Source organism: Haliotis rufescens, unplaced genomic scaffold, assembly GCF_023055435.1.
Source record: "Haliotis rufescens isolate VD_foot unplaced genomic scaffold, xgHalRufe1.0.p SCAF_17, whole genome shotgun sequence".
Taxonomy (NCBI): Eukaryota; Metazoa; Mollusca; class Gastropoda; order Lepetellida; family Haliotidae; genus Haliotis; species Haliotis rufescens.
Window position 1 is genome coordinate 10377301 of NW_025963857.1, and position 17016 is coordinate 10394316.

The 17016-nt window shown below is 39.0% G+C and overlaps 1 protein-coding gene across 5 annotated transcripts in view; it reads left to right on the forward strand.

Annotated features, from left to right (window-relative positions):
• LOC124149856 (TOX high mobility group box family member 4-like) overlaps positions 1-17016 on the forward strand; it is a 170522-nt gene that overhangs the window by 134031 nt on the left and 19475 nt on the right. The window lies entirely within an intron of this gene.

Below are 17016 nucleotides of genomic sequence, written 5' to 3' on the forward strand. Positions count from 1 at the left end.
CCCCTCATGTTTTTTGTGAACACCTGTACCGATCTGATACAAGAAAGGGTTACGTCTTTGGAGCATACTCAAGAATTATCATTTGAGATTCGAGCCAAAAAGACCAGTCTTTATGAGACTCATTTTTCAAAAGTAACATCAAGATTGTAATAGCTGGAATTAAGTTCTTTTGATCTTATTTTATGAGCTAATAATGTTGATCTAAGCTGATATTTGTGTGAAGGTTAAGTGACAGTATATTTGCTACAAGCATGGTAATGTATGAGGTGTTGTGGGCGGTTCCACCAAGCAGGTGTTAGCAGGAACAGCTGTTGTGGGGGACGCTGTTACTGTCAACGACCACAGATAGCCCGGATCCCCCTCTACACAGTGCCAACCAGAGGCATATATGCATTCACTCCATGTTTATGCATTAAGAAATTAGAAATTGATAATATTTATTTTTAAAGGAAATATTCCAGTTAATTTCCCATCAAATGTGTCTGGTTATTGCAGGAATATTCACATTACAGTAGAGCTATATATCTGAAATTTTTACGATTAAATTGCATGGCTTTCAAGTTTGGTCTTTATTACCAGGTCTTTTTATCAGAGGTGTAGGATGATCGTCTTTATCACCTGCTTGCCTAGTATCATGGGGTCACTAACACATCGTTTATCATCTTCATAAAACGTTTTACATTTCTACAACACAATGATATAATGCAATTTTGACACCTGGACAAACACTTGGCCCGAATACGCACAATGTGAGTGAATTAGCCTTTATGTCTGGAGTGCCACCTCTTGCAACCATGATGTAATTGAGGCATGATATATTTCAGGCGATATCAACACTGTTTAAAACATTAACCAATCAGCATCTGTCAATAGACAGGTGTTATGCACTGTATCCCCCAGGCAGGGCTCCAGATGAGGGGGGTGGGGGGTGATGGATGGGGGGACAGAGGGCACTATCGATATATGTTGAACAAAGCCTTCCTTGGAAGCAGATAGATTCATGCAGCCTTTGGGCCAGTCAAACATGCTGTAAGAGATGAAAGATCACCCAACACTATTTTGTAACTGTTTCTATTCGCGAGACAGTAAATATTTTTATGTCAGGAGCGTGTGAATGTGTGTTTAATGATTTTTGACAAGTTATTGTAAAGTCATGATATAAATATTTATATATTAAAAAATCAGGATGAAAGTCATTGTTTCCTTCTCATAACCCTAATGTTAGACATAAGTAAACCTCAAGAACCTTAGGGTTTCCTAACAACACTGACTTCTACATTTAGCATTACAACTTTTTTAGCAAAGAAACAAGTCCAGCATAGAAAGAAATGTTTTTAAATATAAAAACAATATTTGAAAAAAGAGTAACAATGCATAAAAAAAGACCTAATAAGTATGTTTACTAAGATAATCTTATAAACATAACCTTTTCACACAGTGAATTTAATGACATTTTTTCAGTTGTAAGGATAGTGTATGTAGTATTAATGATGTGTAAATTGGGTATTATCATCAAACAACCTCCCATCTCAAGTTCAAATGTGTGTCATTAAATCAAACATATGTCCCTGGGATCATTGTAACAGGTCAGCTAATAAGCCCTGCTGGGCTGGACAGATGTCCCACACTGAACACAAGTGGCCTGTAACTAAACACTTGTTATAATGTTGTGTAACATCTACACCCCATACAGCCGCGAGGGAGGTGGATTAGGGAAGGCTATTGTGTCCCAGTAGATCAATCTGTTTAGTCAACCATTAATCGGTGTGTGTGCACAATGGCGGCCAAGCAGACAAGACATGGATTATATTCTCATGGTTGTCATTTCTGTGCTTGGTTTCTGTGATGGAACGTTTAAAAATTCAATGTTGGATAAATTTCCTCAAGTTTGGACAGGGGTATAGCCTTGCTCCAAGGCTGTACTGAAAGAAAAGTCCATGGATGTGTAGTAATTCTATCCTCCTAATAGGCAAGTCTAGACACTCCAGTCTCCCATCATGGCAACTATTTCTTATTATTTACAATCTCGAACTTATGATTTAAACTAATAATTATTGACTTAGAGACTTATACAAGTCTAGGTGGGGTATTGTTGGGGAGATACCTAACTGATGTAAGGACAATTGGTTTGGATGAGTTTCCATCGTCAAGTGCAGTGTTGCTAATTACAACAAATGTAAACTGCTCAAAAGAAGTGAAAGAACGCCTGATTTTTTCATATGAATGTTGTTAATGGCATGGACAGATTAATCTTGTCAACTCTGGTATTGCTAATGATTTGAGCTAATTGTTGCTTGAGAGCAATGCACATATATGATGTAAGAATTATAAATTAAATAGCTTTTTTGTTTGAACTTGCATAAGTAAGTTTGAATTTTCTGTTACCATGGAAACCTAAATTGCTACCTAATATGTTTCCAAAAACTAAAATGTAGCCATGTTGGAGTGAGGGTTTATTACCCATCTAAGCCCTGTAGACAGACACTCGGAAGACGGGAACCGATACTGATGAGGCAGCAAGTTTGATATCCGAGATGAGTGATCGGATATATGAAGATGGCTTTAGATTCCAATTTGTGTGTCACTGTGATGGAGAGGCACTGTACACACAGATGATGCTGAGCCACGCATACTCAGTACCGATATATATGAATTACCAACAATATACTTCTCAACTTTTGATAGGGATAAGCAAATGTCATTCTATTTAAATATGTACTTGACATATTTTGAGAATCAGTTTTCAGTGTCATAGAAAGATAAATATATCCCTGTCAATAGTGGAGCAGTATATTTAATGAGTTAAAGAGCGTGGGTATCTGCTGCCGTGAATGAGTCGTAGATACCAACATTGACATGAGCCTGTAATGATATTCTTTGATGTGTTAGGGTACATAGCTAATATCAGTAATTTCGAAATACGGTACATATAAACTTGACGCTTGCCATGTCAATGAAACAGGCCACAGTCTTTTTTAGTTTAGTTTACTTTCAGACCTTTCCCGTTTATGAGCCCTCCCCTTATTCCTGTCTGACCAACAGTGACCAGAAGGGATGTCTTAGTTTTGAAAAAGAAAATGATTTAAAAATGTAATGGGGAGAAATCATTAGCTGTAGCTCACCTGCTCCTTATTAGAGGCCTGGGCCCTGTTCCACAAGACGAACATAGCGTTATGATGATCATAATTTAACATAGACTGTTGACATTTGTAGCGATATGAATGCTTTGGGAAATGTGGTCGTTGTTGTTGTTTCAAAACATTAGCCCTTGACCCTGCCCTGCCTAGAGAAAATACGGTACATGATTAAATCAAGATTTGTCAAAACTGGTGAGTTTATCCAGGTTTTGTGTTTATCCAGGTTGTGTGTTTATCCAGGTTGTGTGTTTATCCAGGTTTTGTGTTTATCCAGGTTGTGTGTTTATCCAGGTTTTGTGTTTATCCAGGTTGTGTGTTTATCCAGGTTTTGTGTTTATCCAGGTTGTGTGTTTATCCAGGTTTTGTGTTCTGGGTTTGGTGCTCTGGCTCTTGTTTTTGAACTTGTGCCAGGTCAGAGGTGAAAGGTCAAGTAACTTGTGATCAGTGAACCGTGGTGATGTGTGCTGCTCCCGGAGTGTGCTTCAGGTCAGACAGGTGGAAAACAGTTGGCGACACGAGCCTGCATCTCACAGGTACAGGTGCTTGAGTTACCTGTAATTAACCTGCCTGCACAGGTAACCGTTACACAGCTGGACATCTGCTGGACCACTGCTTTTATTATTGATGAACCTATTGATGTCATGATGGAGTAGTTAGTGAAAGGATGATCATTTCATTGAAATATTCTGGTTAAGTAACGAGGGATTATGAAATAGCATACTTGTCATGAGTGTGTGTTTAGCTTTATGATGATGTGTAGAGTGCGTTGGGAAGACCTGCTTCACTGTATGGTGGAGAAAACAATGCTGGAAAAAGAACCTGAGACAACAGTTTAAACAATCAGTTAGACAAGTGAGTAAGGTAATCTACACATCCGACCAGGAATGCTTGTTTGTTTGTATTTTGTCTATCTTCTCCTTTTTTTATGAAAAAATCATTTACTTACCAAAAATGGATCAGGCATGTCATTACATCTTTGATTAGACGATGTAGGGTTATCTTGTTTAGCTGAAACACCAATTAACCAAACGCATTGGATTTCACACAAAATATTTCTCAAACTGGCCATCCATTGACTTACCCTTGTTGGCTACTTCTATGAATCTGGAACCCCTCCGTGGTCTAGTGGCTGGAGCATGCAGGGAGAAGAGGGTGGGTTGTTCCATCCCCTGGTCATGTAATACCAAAAGAATATAGAAGATTGTATTTGTTGTTACATGCACATCATCATATAAGTGCAATGATCTTAAACGTGAAACACCAAAAACTACCATACGAGTTCTATGTTCGTTTCTATGTCAAATGAGTAATCCTAGAGGGGTTGCTTTTGTATCAAGGGGCGGTCGGGTAGCCTAGTGGTTTAAGCATTCACTCGTCACGCCGAAGACCCGGGTTCGAATCCCGATATGGGTGCCAGTAGCACGTTGTGACCACCTAAAAGTCAGTTATCAGAGTCTTTCACTAGGCGACTGGGGACTGTTCTGCAACAAAGGGGATATTTTGGAAACTTCAGAAACCTATTTCAAATAAGCTATTATCAGTGAAGATCTATGTTAGAATTGGTCTTCAGGAACCCATGCTTGTCATAAGAGGTTAATGCATGTCATCGTATCCCAAATGTGTAGATCGATGCTCATGATGTCAATCACTTGATTGTTTGGTCCATAGTAGATTATTCCCACACCGCCATCATATAGATGGAATATTGCTGAGTATGGCATTGAACAACAAACAAAAACAAAAGATATTGTATATTGGTATGTATTGAGTATAATAATCAAGCTTATTAAACCCACACTGTAAGACCCCTGATTGTTATCAATCCCCCATTTTGTTCGTCTGGTAAGTTCCGATTGTATGGCTTCATTCTTTCAGACCATGTGTGAATCAATGTCTGTATTAATTACATGGAAATTTCAGTGCTTTGTGCCAATGCATTCTGGGAGAGACTTCCTCTCTCTTGTCGCTGATCTCACCTCAAATATTAGCTTAGCCCTTCCTGTTACCAGTTCCTGCCGTTATCTGTTCACCATGTTGGTTCTGATTATTTGGCTGTGCTCCCATGGCTAATTTTAAGGCATTGATTTAACCCTGCTAAAACTGATTACTTTCAAGGTTCCCTTTGCATGGAGATGTTTCATCTTCAAGATAAAGTAGCTTTCTGTTGTTGAAATGAGAAGAATGGGAGTTCGTAAGATTCTCACAAACTGGAGATGGGAATATAACATTGTAAGGATGAGACAGCAAAAAAGGCAATTGGTTGTGTTTTATTAATAAGAGTCTGAACCCTCAGGATGTTTTGACTCTAAAGATTAATGGAGCCAGGATTTTCTGGTTTATGTGTATTGGGAATTATTTTGTAATTGTTTATTTAGTTCGGCCAGCAGCCCTATTAGTTAAGTGAGCTTAGAGTTGATGCTTTGATCACCATGGAATTAACAGAATAAAAGACATTTCTGCCTTGGATTTTCGGGATGGGATTTGATAACATTCAGTCTCTAGCTTGACAGATCAAAAGCCTTGCTGGTCTAATCCTATACTGAGTATTACATTTCATAAAATCATTGGTCAGTTTGCCCATCCCCAAACCCTGCCATGATAAAGTTGTAATATTGCGAAAAAGACATCAAACTAAACTCACTCCCCCACCTGATTTGGGGGATTTGAAGATTTGAAGATCTCTTGAACAACCGTCATGGGTTTGAATCACAATACCTGATTGTTCTAGGTTTCTCAGTTCCAATTACCCGCTCGTGGCTTTCACCTTAGTGGTAAAAATCTTGAGACCTGCGCCACTTGGGGCTTTCTTCCAAACCAATCTGACACGTCGGGATATTACTGAAATACTGTTCAAAGTGGCATGACACTCAACTCACTCACTGGGGAAAAGAAATGTTCTAAAACATCCCAGGTATTGCTGGATTACGTGTCTGGTTTCAGAAGGTCCTGGATTTAATATGTCTTACAATGTCCCAGTAAGCTGGAGGACCAGGACAATGTCCTCCCAGTAAGCTGGAGGACCAGGAGAATCCTTTGTTTATTCATCCCTGGCAAGCACTTACAGCATAAGTACAACGGGACTGAATGTCAGTAATTGCTATCTCATCAATTATACGGAAGTCAATAGAATATCGGCCAATCCAGGTTGACCTGTGGCGATCTTCATCACATCTTTACAACTCTTGTTCATTAATGACCATCAATTCATCATGATTGATATCTTCTCCCAGGGGGCACTGTAGTCCGTGGAACCAATGTCCCAGTGTTAATAGGGCTACTATAAGCATTACTCCAGCAATATCTATGCATATTTGACGGAATTAGGCCCCGCCACAACCTTAATGACAACGGGACTGGATGCCATTTGATAAGTTGGGCAATGCAGATAATGTGATGCCAGTGTTTTATTGCACTGACCTTTGTTTGGTAAATGGACGTGGCGGCCAGCGGAGGACGACTTCGTCCATGGAGAATAGTTTTGTAAACACTATATGACAGAGTTAATGCACATGGAATATATAAGCATGATAGATGTTTTCATTCCATATGAAGCAAGTCCCAATTCTATCATTATCATGAATAGGACTTCAATCATGTTATCTTTGAGTCATTCCCGTGGAATACGTAAACGTCATTCTGGTTCTTTCAAGTAGAAATAAAGGTACATGATAGATATTTTAGTGAACTTCTATCTTGTCAGTATATATAAGAGGGGTGGTGGTTGCCGATTGGTTTAAACCTTTAGCTTGCCACCTCAAACGGTTTGAAGTCCTCTCGTGTCTATACTATATGTCAAATCCGTTTCTTCTGCGCTGTGATGGCTGGAATATCGTATATGTCTGCAGATAAGCCGAATTTTGAGGACCAGAAAAAAGATTCTATAGAAAGGGGTCGGCTTATCCACGGGATACACTTTCATTTATTTCAGAAACATCGCCTGAATGACAGTCCTATAGATTACAACTTCCCGAAAGTTATTTAGTTATTGGAAGTTATTATTATACACCAATGTTGCCTTTATTTAAAGAATTTATGCATGTTACTATTTCCAATCATAAGTTTTCAATTGAATGTTTAAGGTTTATCGTCCTTCATAAACTCCACGATCTTTACATATAACAATATAATCCACAAATATAATATGTATACCACAAATATAATATGTATACCACAAATATAATATGTATACCACAGATGAAATCGCCAATAGCTATTACGTACATTTTGCAAAGTTATTCAATTGATAGTGAACAAGTATCTACCTATTATGAAAGAGGCAAATAAACAACAGTACAACAGTACTTACTTACTTACTTTTGTATCATATTTCATTTTTCAAGGATGTCTCCGTGCTTTTTAAAAAGTTCAGTTCTTAGTATAATGATATATTCTGCTGACTTAAAAGTATTTGGCGGGGCACGGGTGGCCCAGTCGTCTAAGGCGCCGCGATTCGCTGTGCAGAGTTGCATCCCTTGGGCACGCCAGAAACCTATGATTGTGGGTTTGAATCCCGGTTCGCCCCGATTATGTTACTAGGTTTGTCAGCACCATACCCGTGCTCGTGGGTTTCACCGAAGTGGTAAACGTCTGAGACCTGCATCACTCCGGGCTTTCCTCCCACATTAAGCTGACATGCCGCGATATAACTGGAATACTGTTAAAAGCGGCGTAAAACCCAACTCACTCACTCACTAAAAGTATTTGGAAGTTTCCGAAATGATAGGTTCTTCTATTACAATGTCCTAGGCCTCATTCTTTAAAGTGATCTTAGCTCGAAAGATGATCGTAAGTCCTACACATTAACATGGAATTAGGACAGTCATTGCGCTGAGATCACGTTATGGAACGGAGCCTGGCCTTTGTCAATGCATTGAAGACAGTGATACATTCGTTATTCATAATCATCATTAAGTGTATGTTCTGTAGATAAACTGTTACCATTTTGATACAAATGAGGCTATTCCAACAAATTAAATCTGTTTCTAACAAGAATTGCTCATATTTTGTTGTAGTTTTCATGTGATGAATCTAAATGATATGACTAATCAGCTTCATCAGAGTCTTGAGTGAACGTATGATCCTTGGTCAATATGACCACTCAGTGCTGCCATCTTGTTTGCCGAGATGGTCAGTCTCTATTGTCGCTATGGAGTGTCCAATATGACCGATATGTGGTCAACCACTCATCTTGGCCTGCCCATCACACACAAGACAGTTAGCTGAGCGGAAATCAAAGCCTTGATGCCTCTTGGTATTGATTGTCCTGCTCAGATATGGAACCGATATGCATTTCCTTATTAATTATCCCCTGACAGTCACCTGCTGGACAATAGCCATATGACAGCCTCACAACAGCTGTACAACAGCAAATGACAGCCATCATACAACAGCCGGCTGTGGCAGAGACCTGATTCAGGGCTGCAGTTTATTGGGAGGTAGGTTAGTCAAGTGGATAAGGGGTTCGCTTAAAATTCTCACCAGAGTTTAATACCTACATGGAAAATATGTCCTTGTTGGTGTGTGAAGCCTTAGCATTGCTGAGATATTGGCGACAATAAGAGTCCATTACTCTTAGACTAGGGTCAGTCACTGTTATTTTGATTATGGTAATAATTGTTTCACTTTGGTCCCTGGAACCATCTGACAATTATGAAATCAGAAGATTAGGAGGCCACATATTTCTGAACAAAGACAATCACTATTGCTGTCTCTCTTTGAAAAACAGAAGAATCGATGAGGTCAGAGATAAGATATTGCCACAGAGTGTACTGAGATCTTGCCACAGAGTGTACTGAGATCTTGCGACAGCCTCCGTGGTCCAGTGGTAGAGTCTGCCCGGAGAGCGGAAGGTCCGGGGTTCGATACCCGGCCGCGTCATACCAAAAGACGTTAAAAGGTGGTACTTGTTGTTACCCTGTCTGGCGCTCGGGATTAAGGCGCTAAAACAAGGACTGGTCGGCTCGGAGTCAGTATACTGTATCTGAGTGGGGTATTCATGTTAAACTGAGGCATGGTATCTCCATGATATCACACACACACACACACACACACACACGCACACGCACACGCACACGCACACACACACACATGTGCAAGCACGTCGCTATGTAAGTGCAATAATCTTGGACCCGACATTGAACCCAATTTCACCTCACCTCACCCCTGAGATCTGGCAACAATGGTCACAGTGCACTCTTAGATCCAGATAATGACATTTTATAAAAACTTCTGCCATTCCCATGTCACGGCAAACTCTGAATTGTGCAGTCTTCTGATGTCTAATGTCTTCTGAATATGAAAAGGGTTTTGTTGCTTTTATTTAACACATCATTTTTGAATATTTTATCCTCTAGTTTTGTTCAGCATAATACTTACGATATTTGATAGCCAATATAGCAGAACAAAGATTTTAGACAGTTCTTACAACTGCATTGATCGTGATACCCTTCATGTCTTTGAACCCTGGAAATTTGCTGAGTTAGACCTCATTACTTTAAAGCAAACAACAGCTTTCATACAATATCATCACATTCTGTTAATGTTTTGTCCCACGCAGACAGTTGTCTGGCTTGTTCAATCAGTAAAAGGGGTGACCAGAGGCCTACAGTAGTAGACAAAACAAGAAATTCAAAACAAACACAAAGTTTCGAATTTGTTTATTAATCAGAAAAAGGCTGTTTAACAAATAGCCATGATTGATTCAAAGAGGGATACAGCATTAAGCTAGAAATTCAAAATAAATAGAAACATTATTGAAGTAAATTTGAAAAACAGGAAAAGGGTGTGTAACAACATTCAAATTCATGGCCTTGATTTATGTTAGTCTCGAGTGTGCATTACTGAGATTAAACATGGTATTATTGGTGTGAAGTCGGCATTGTGTTGATGTTTGCTGAGGAAGTAGCGGACATATGTCCAATACAACAGACATGTACACACATCTGTGGGAACTAAAGCTCTGTTTATATGACCACTGCATGTTCTGTATGACATTGGTCACAATCCAGTGACCACACAAAGCCCACTGACCCCTGTGTCACATCCAATTTGCCAAGGTTCTGTCAAGTAGGGCCATAAAACCATAGGCCTCTCAGGCCAATCACTGTCTCACTCCCTAACACAGCAAGCAGGCTCCTTTTTTTGAGGACAGAGGTGTTTAGTAATTAAGGCTAATGGGCCATTCTCTATGTGGATGCTTTGATCTTCAAGATTGACATGTTTCTAAATATCTTTTCAGTGTTTTGATTTAGTAGGCTATTAGACTTTTTTATGTGTATTCTCTTTTAGTTATTCTGACAGAAAGGAGAAGGCGACTCTCTGCTTGCAATAGTTGGAAGATGAAAACACTTTGATCTGTTGTTTTTTTCTCTCTTGTGATGAATGCAATTTAGGCCTATTTGTGTTGTATTAAAAATCATTTCTGTACTGTTATTTATGCTGAAAGGATGTGTTTCTGCTCGATGATGCTACCTCTGTGGAATCGGTTTCAACATTCGTCTTGCAGCAGATCAATAGTCTTCTGTAATGGTGTTGCAGGTTTTGCTTTTCGATGATGTGCACTCTGTTCTCTTCGCTGTTATAACAACAGTTTGAGGAGAAAATAACATTGCCAGAATACATCACAATACTGGCGAAGATGCTGTTTGGGTCGATTTGTAGGATGAAAGGGCATTTTGAATATTTATACTTCTAGAAATGCAAATGTAGTTTGTTTAATGAAGTATGTTTGAGTACTTCCAAGAAATATTGTTTAATGCAAGACCAAGAAATGTTTTGCATGAGTGAAATTCAATATTGGCGATGTTAGGAAAGTAAAGTACATAGTGCTTGTGAATTAAACAGTTTTTTAGGTTGTAGAATCAAGAGAGTTTATATATAAAAGGTTGTTACCTCAAGGACAAATACACTTAACAGATTTAACCAGGAGACATAATAGGGTGTGTATTATGAAATACAGGGCACCTGTACCGGATCATTATGAAAACACAATCTTCATGTTTCATAATATTTGTAGTATTTAATGATAACTTATTTCAGTTAGGATCACAAATAATGATGAAACTTGTCTAAATGTTCACAATTTCTATAGGCAGTTTTAGGGTATTAATGCAAAATTTGGAGTAATATTGTTATTGTGACAGAGCCATTACAACCATATTCTGTGATACTGATGTACCACGAGACACATGACATCCATTCATGTTGTTTTCACTGTGGTTTTCATTGTGGTTTTCACTGTGGTTTTCACTGCTGTTTGACCTTTGCACCCAATGGAATCTGTTTTAGCTGATGATCGAGACTGGTTATTCTCTGGTTTTGACATTTTGATATATTACTAATTGCTATAGAAAAACAGAATAGCATCAGGATAATTTCTTTATAATCCTTAAAATATTGATATTGTAGTTTTATGATGTTTAAATACCATATTCGCTATAATAAGCACCCTGTGCGCTTAGCAAATTGGCATGAAGGAGTGCTTATTAAAACCATAAACGAGTTAATTTTATTTTCATAGATCAAGCAGTAGAAAGTTCAAATGTCGATGAAACTTAACCTTTTTTGATAATTGTTACTAGGCAGTTATTTGCACATCTCTGCTTCTCTGAAAATACAAACTGTCACTAAACTGTCTGTCTTTGTAGGGGGGTGTAGCCTAGTGGTTAAAGCGTTCGCTTGTCACGCGGAAGACCCGGGTTCGATTCCCAACATTGGTACGATGTGTGAAGCCCATTACTGATGTCCCCTGCCGTGATATTGCAGGAATATTGCTAAAAGGGGCGTAAAACCAAACTCACTCACTCACTCTCTATAGGGGTGCTTATTAGGGCTGCATTGAATACCCTATGAGGCAAATACGATTCGTATCACGAATATAGGGTTATGACTATGAATATGAATTCATGAATACAATAACAAGTCAGCAGTTGATGTATTATTTGTTATATTCAGTGAAACATTAACAACATAAATTATTTGACATGGTTTGTTAATTACAGTGTATATATATTATACATTTATATACTACAGTTGCCCAGGTACTAGTATAAATGCTCAAATGGGACAACGACCAGTGACCACATTCCTGTCAAATTAAATATTATATGAGTGTTGTCTTTGAAGAAATCTATGCATGTCATATGTTCTTATGGATGTTTTTAGGTACAGGGTATGTAAATGCACATGATTGCATATTCATAAATATTCGATTCTAGTGGCAACGAATTCAATTCATGAATGGATACAGTTCGATTCACCGAATAAGCGAGTGAGCCGTAACGACCCTTATTAATATTACTTACAAATTGGTCTAGAAGATGGCAAGGAGGTGCTTATTGGAGTTGGGTGCTCTATACAGTGAATACAGTATATGTAGAATGTCCATTCAAGAGCATAAAATATTAAGAACAGATTTTGCCTTCAAGATCACTTGGCCTAACTAGAAACAGAATGGTGGTATGGAATTGGTCCATAGGTAGTGCTAGTGGTTTATGTAAAATGACTAAATTTATGGAGTGTGAGTGAGTATGGTATTGCACTGCTTTTACCCATATTCTAGCACTATCATGGCGTGGGACACTAGCAATGGGCTTCACACATTGTAGCGACTGCCTCAGTGGTCTAGTGGTAGAGCAGCCACCCCGACAGCTGAAGGTCCAGGGTTCGATCCCGGGCTGCATCATACCAAAAGACGTTAAAAGATGGTACTTGTTGTTACCCTGTCTGGCGCTCGGCATTAAGGGGCTAAAACAAGGACTGGTAGGCTCGGAGTCAGTATACTTTGTCTGAGTGGGGTATTCATGTTATACTGCGGCATGGTATCTCAGTGAGCTAGCACTATAAATCGGCATCAGTCCGGACTAGTACAAGCAGCCATGCATGCATGTCCCTATTATAAGTGCAATAATCTTGGACGCGACGTTAAACCCCATTTCACCTCACCTCACCTCGCAGAGCCTGACTTAACACAACAGAATGGGACATCTATGTACCAAAATAGCACAGACTCCTATATAAAAGGACATATGCTTTCACTAAGAATCTGAAAAGGAGGCTCACAGTGCTCTCTGTATCTGGCTTTGATGGTGTTTCCACGGTTGTGAGGAACTGAGACATTGGTGTCTGTGTCTGGTCTGTTGGCCCTCATGGAGGGATTAAATCAATGTAACAATGTTTTGCTAAGAAAATCAATTTTCTGGAATTGGCTCTTATTTTGACTGACATGTGTCAAACTGGGAAACAGTGGCTTGAATGTTTCACATGCTAGTACAGGTCTGTCACTGCCAGGAAATTCTGTCAAGATGGTTGAGACATTTTGATGTCAAATTTGTGTTTTTAAACGTAAATGCCGAAATTGGAATTCCAAACGCATGTACCATTGTCAAGTGGAAAATCTGGTACACGCTTTTTGAGAACATTTTCAAATTGGGTTAGGGTCATGACATGACCTTTCAGTCAGTCCTCAGGTTCATGAATGGAAATCTAGAAGGACTATCGGTAGTTATTTTGACCCCAAATAAAGTTACTGATTCCACATGAGCTTGGAACTTATAAGTTGGATTGTCACCATGGCTTCAACAGAATTATTTTGCTTCGTAGCATCAGTGATGAAGCAGTGAAAGTGAATACAACATTACAGCATGATAATGATCCATACGATAAAGGACCGCCTCCGTGGTCTAGTGGTAGAGCGTCCGCCCGGAGAGCGGAAGGTCCGGGGTTCGATCCCCGGCCGCGTAATACCAAAAGACTTTAAAAGATGCTACTTGTTGTTACCCTGTCTGGCGCTCGGCATTAAAGGCTAAAACAAGGACTGGTTGGCTTGGAGTCAGTATGCTGTGTCTGAGTGGGGTATTCATGTTAAATTGTGGCATGGTATCTCAGTGTGCTGGCACTATAAATCGGCATCAGTCCGGACTCGTACAAGCAGCCACACACGTGCATGCACGTTGCTATATAAGTGCAATAATCTTGGACGCGACATTAAATCCCATTCACCTCACCTCACCATACGATAAAGGTAAAGTTACATAAGTTAATGAACCCCTGATTTTTTAATATGACCATAGTTAATCTGTCATGGCGAGTTATAAGTGCAGCACACAGCATTCCAATTGTGGGTGTTCCTTGACTTGTTTTGAGTAGAATACATGGAATTTGATGCTAATATTGATAAAAATATGCCTTTCTAGAGACATTGGTTTATATGTCACGGTATATTGTCGGTTGGTTCTTGGGGCAAAGCTTATTTCCCACAATTCTCGGGTACTATGGATACTACTTAAGCCATTATCAGTGAGTGCAGTTTTACAACGGTCATGCCACCTCCGTATTCATTTGATATTCTGTCAGCGCTGTACATTTGGCAGTAATTGACCAATAACATGCAAGGTGGGGATATGACCATCTGGTGTTAACATGGCGTTGATATATTGACAGCCGCTAATTGTTCCATCTGTGGCGGAATGATGTAGTGCTTGCATTGGTACCTCTCATCAACACATCAGCAGAATGGCCATACATTTGCTGATTAAAACTTTGAACAGATGTATTATTTTTGGTTATGCTCTTTAATTAGGAGATAATTACAATTAATTGCGCTTGTTTGTTAAAGGATGTGTTTTTCAATGCATTAATCTTGATTTTAGAATCTAATGGTGCTTTGTTAACTTTTCCAGATGTCAGATGTGAGGCATGAAAGATTATACTTGTTCTTCTTTTGATGTTCAATATTTTCAATTGATAAAGGGGCCTGTGATTTATTATTGGCTGGGGTGGTGGTTCACAGTCAGTGGAGAGTTTGGGGGTAGTGGTCAACAGTGTCAGGAAGGGTTGGGGTGGTGGTCCACAGTGTCAGGAAGGGTTGGGGTGGTGGTCCACAGTGTCGGGAGGGGCTTCGGATACTGGTCCACATTCAATGGAGGGCTGGAGATAGGAGTCAATAGTCAGGGGACAGTCAGCGTAAATGACAAACGATAAAATACACATTTATTTGGAGATGGTGATTACAATGGACATTAATTTAAAGGTTAAAATATTAATAATATTAATGTTATTTTCATGATAGCAATTTATTTTGCACCAGTTCTGATTCTTTTTGACGAGTCATGAGATAGAATTGAAAAGCCCTTTGGAAGGCTTGCAGAAAGAAATTGACATATTTGTGCAGGTCATTCCTTTGTGTACGCTCTCAATAAAAATTGGGGGGCACGGGCGGCCCAGTCGTCTAAGGTGCTACGATGCGCTGTGCAGAGTTGCGTCCCTTGGGCACGCCAGAAACCTATCATTGTGGGTTCGAATCCCGGTTCGCCCCAATTATGTTTCTAGGTTTGTCAGCACCATACCCGTGATCGTGGGTTTCACCGAAGTGGTAAACGTCTGAGACCTGCATCACTTCGGGCTTTCCTCCCACATTAAGCTGACACGCCATGATATAACTGGAATACTGTTAAAAATGGCGTTAAACACAACTCACTCACTCACTCACCATAAAAATTGTCTTTGTATAGTCTCAGCGTTGCTCCAGAGTCCCATTGTCCCCATCTTACATCATCTTCATCAGTCAACATTTTGATGTCATCAACTTGTGAAGTTCATTACACAACTCTGGCAGTAGCTATTTATCCGATTCACAACATCATCACTGAATCCAGTCCTCTGTTGAAGCTGGCCGCCTTTCTTGCAGGACAGTATTTTGTCATTTCTCTGATCTATTTGCACATCACAATAATTGGGCAAGAAATGTTTTGATTTTGGTTTTAGCATGATCAGTAACCAGCAGCCAGAAATGATGATTTTAATGGTTGGTTAGATTTGAATGACTTGTCGACAACCAATCTCTCGTTGATGAGATACGGCTTTTGTTCCCGGATATGTCGTACTACCCTCTGAGAGGGTTAGTCAGGCTCGTTGAAAGGAAACACTTTGATGATGTTAATTTAGAGAAAGTGACGAATGACAAGCAAAGAGCGCTTCATTAATCACTGGTTGTAAAAATCTCGTCAGGTAGCATGGCTTTCAAAAGGCGTGTTATTACCGGCACAATTTATCACTCAGTTTCATCAGATTTTGGCATAAAAATTGCGCAAAAGTTTTATTTTGCCATCTTGATAGGCTTTTTTAATTTCTAGCAATTTTCAGGATGTAATAAATCACAATAACATTTTGTAAATGGAGCATGAGTTGAACCATAATATTCATATTAATTGAATAAGATTCCCTCTGTTATTGTATCGATTGGCTACAGCACAAAGGAGACATTGCCTTTTATGATCGGACATGTAATTAAGATTAATCAAAGACCATTGTGAAAAGGTATTGATTTTTAGACATAAAACTTTATGGCATTTTAATATGTTAGATCCTCTGTGCGATATGCTTGGAAACCTGCTCGAGGATTAATGGTGGATTCTGCTAACATGACAAACGTGGACAATGAAACTCTTGCGTTATTTTGTTTAGATGTTTTTGTCATAATGCTATTTATTAGAATAAGTATCTCAATTATTTTCAAGTATCCAGTGTTTTTTCTAGAGAGATGTTGCTATAGCGATGTGCACTGCTCTCTTTCGTCGATATTTGGTATCTGTGTCATGAGTTTTATTGATAAAAAGATCACAGATGTCATTAATTAGTTTTTCATTTTCTGTTATGGATCTATAAAGACATTTTGAACTAATTTATATATTTTTCAAATAATTTACCTTGACTTTTTTTTTTATCCATGACTCATTTTGGGTTTGACTTTTTTTTACCTTTTATTAGTTTTATTCAGACTTGTTTGGGAATTCAAGGAGGCTGTCACCATTTAACTAAAAGTAAAACGAATGATTCATTACTGTAGCTTGCCTGTATTTATGTTATTGATTGCAATTTTTTT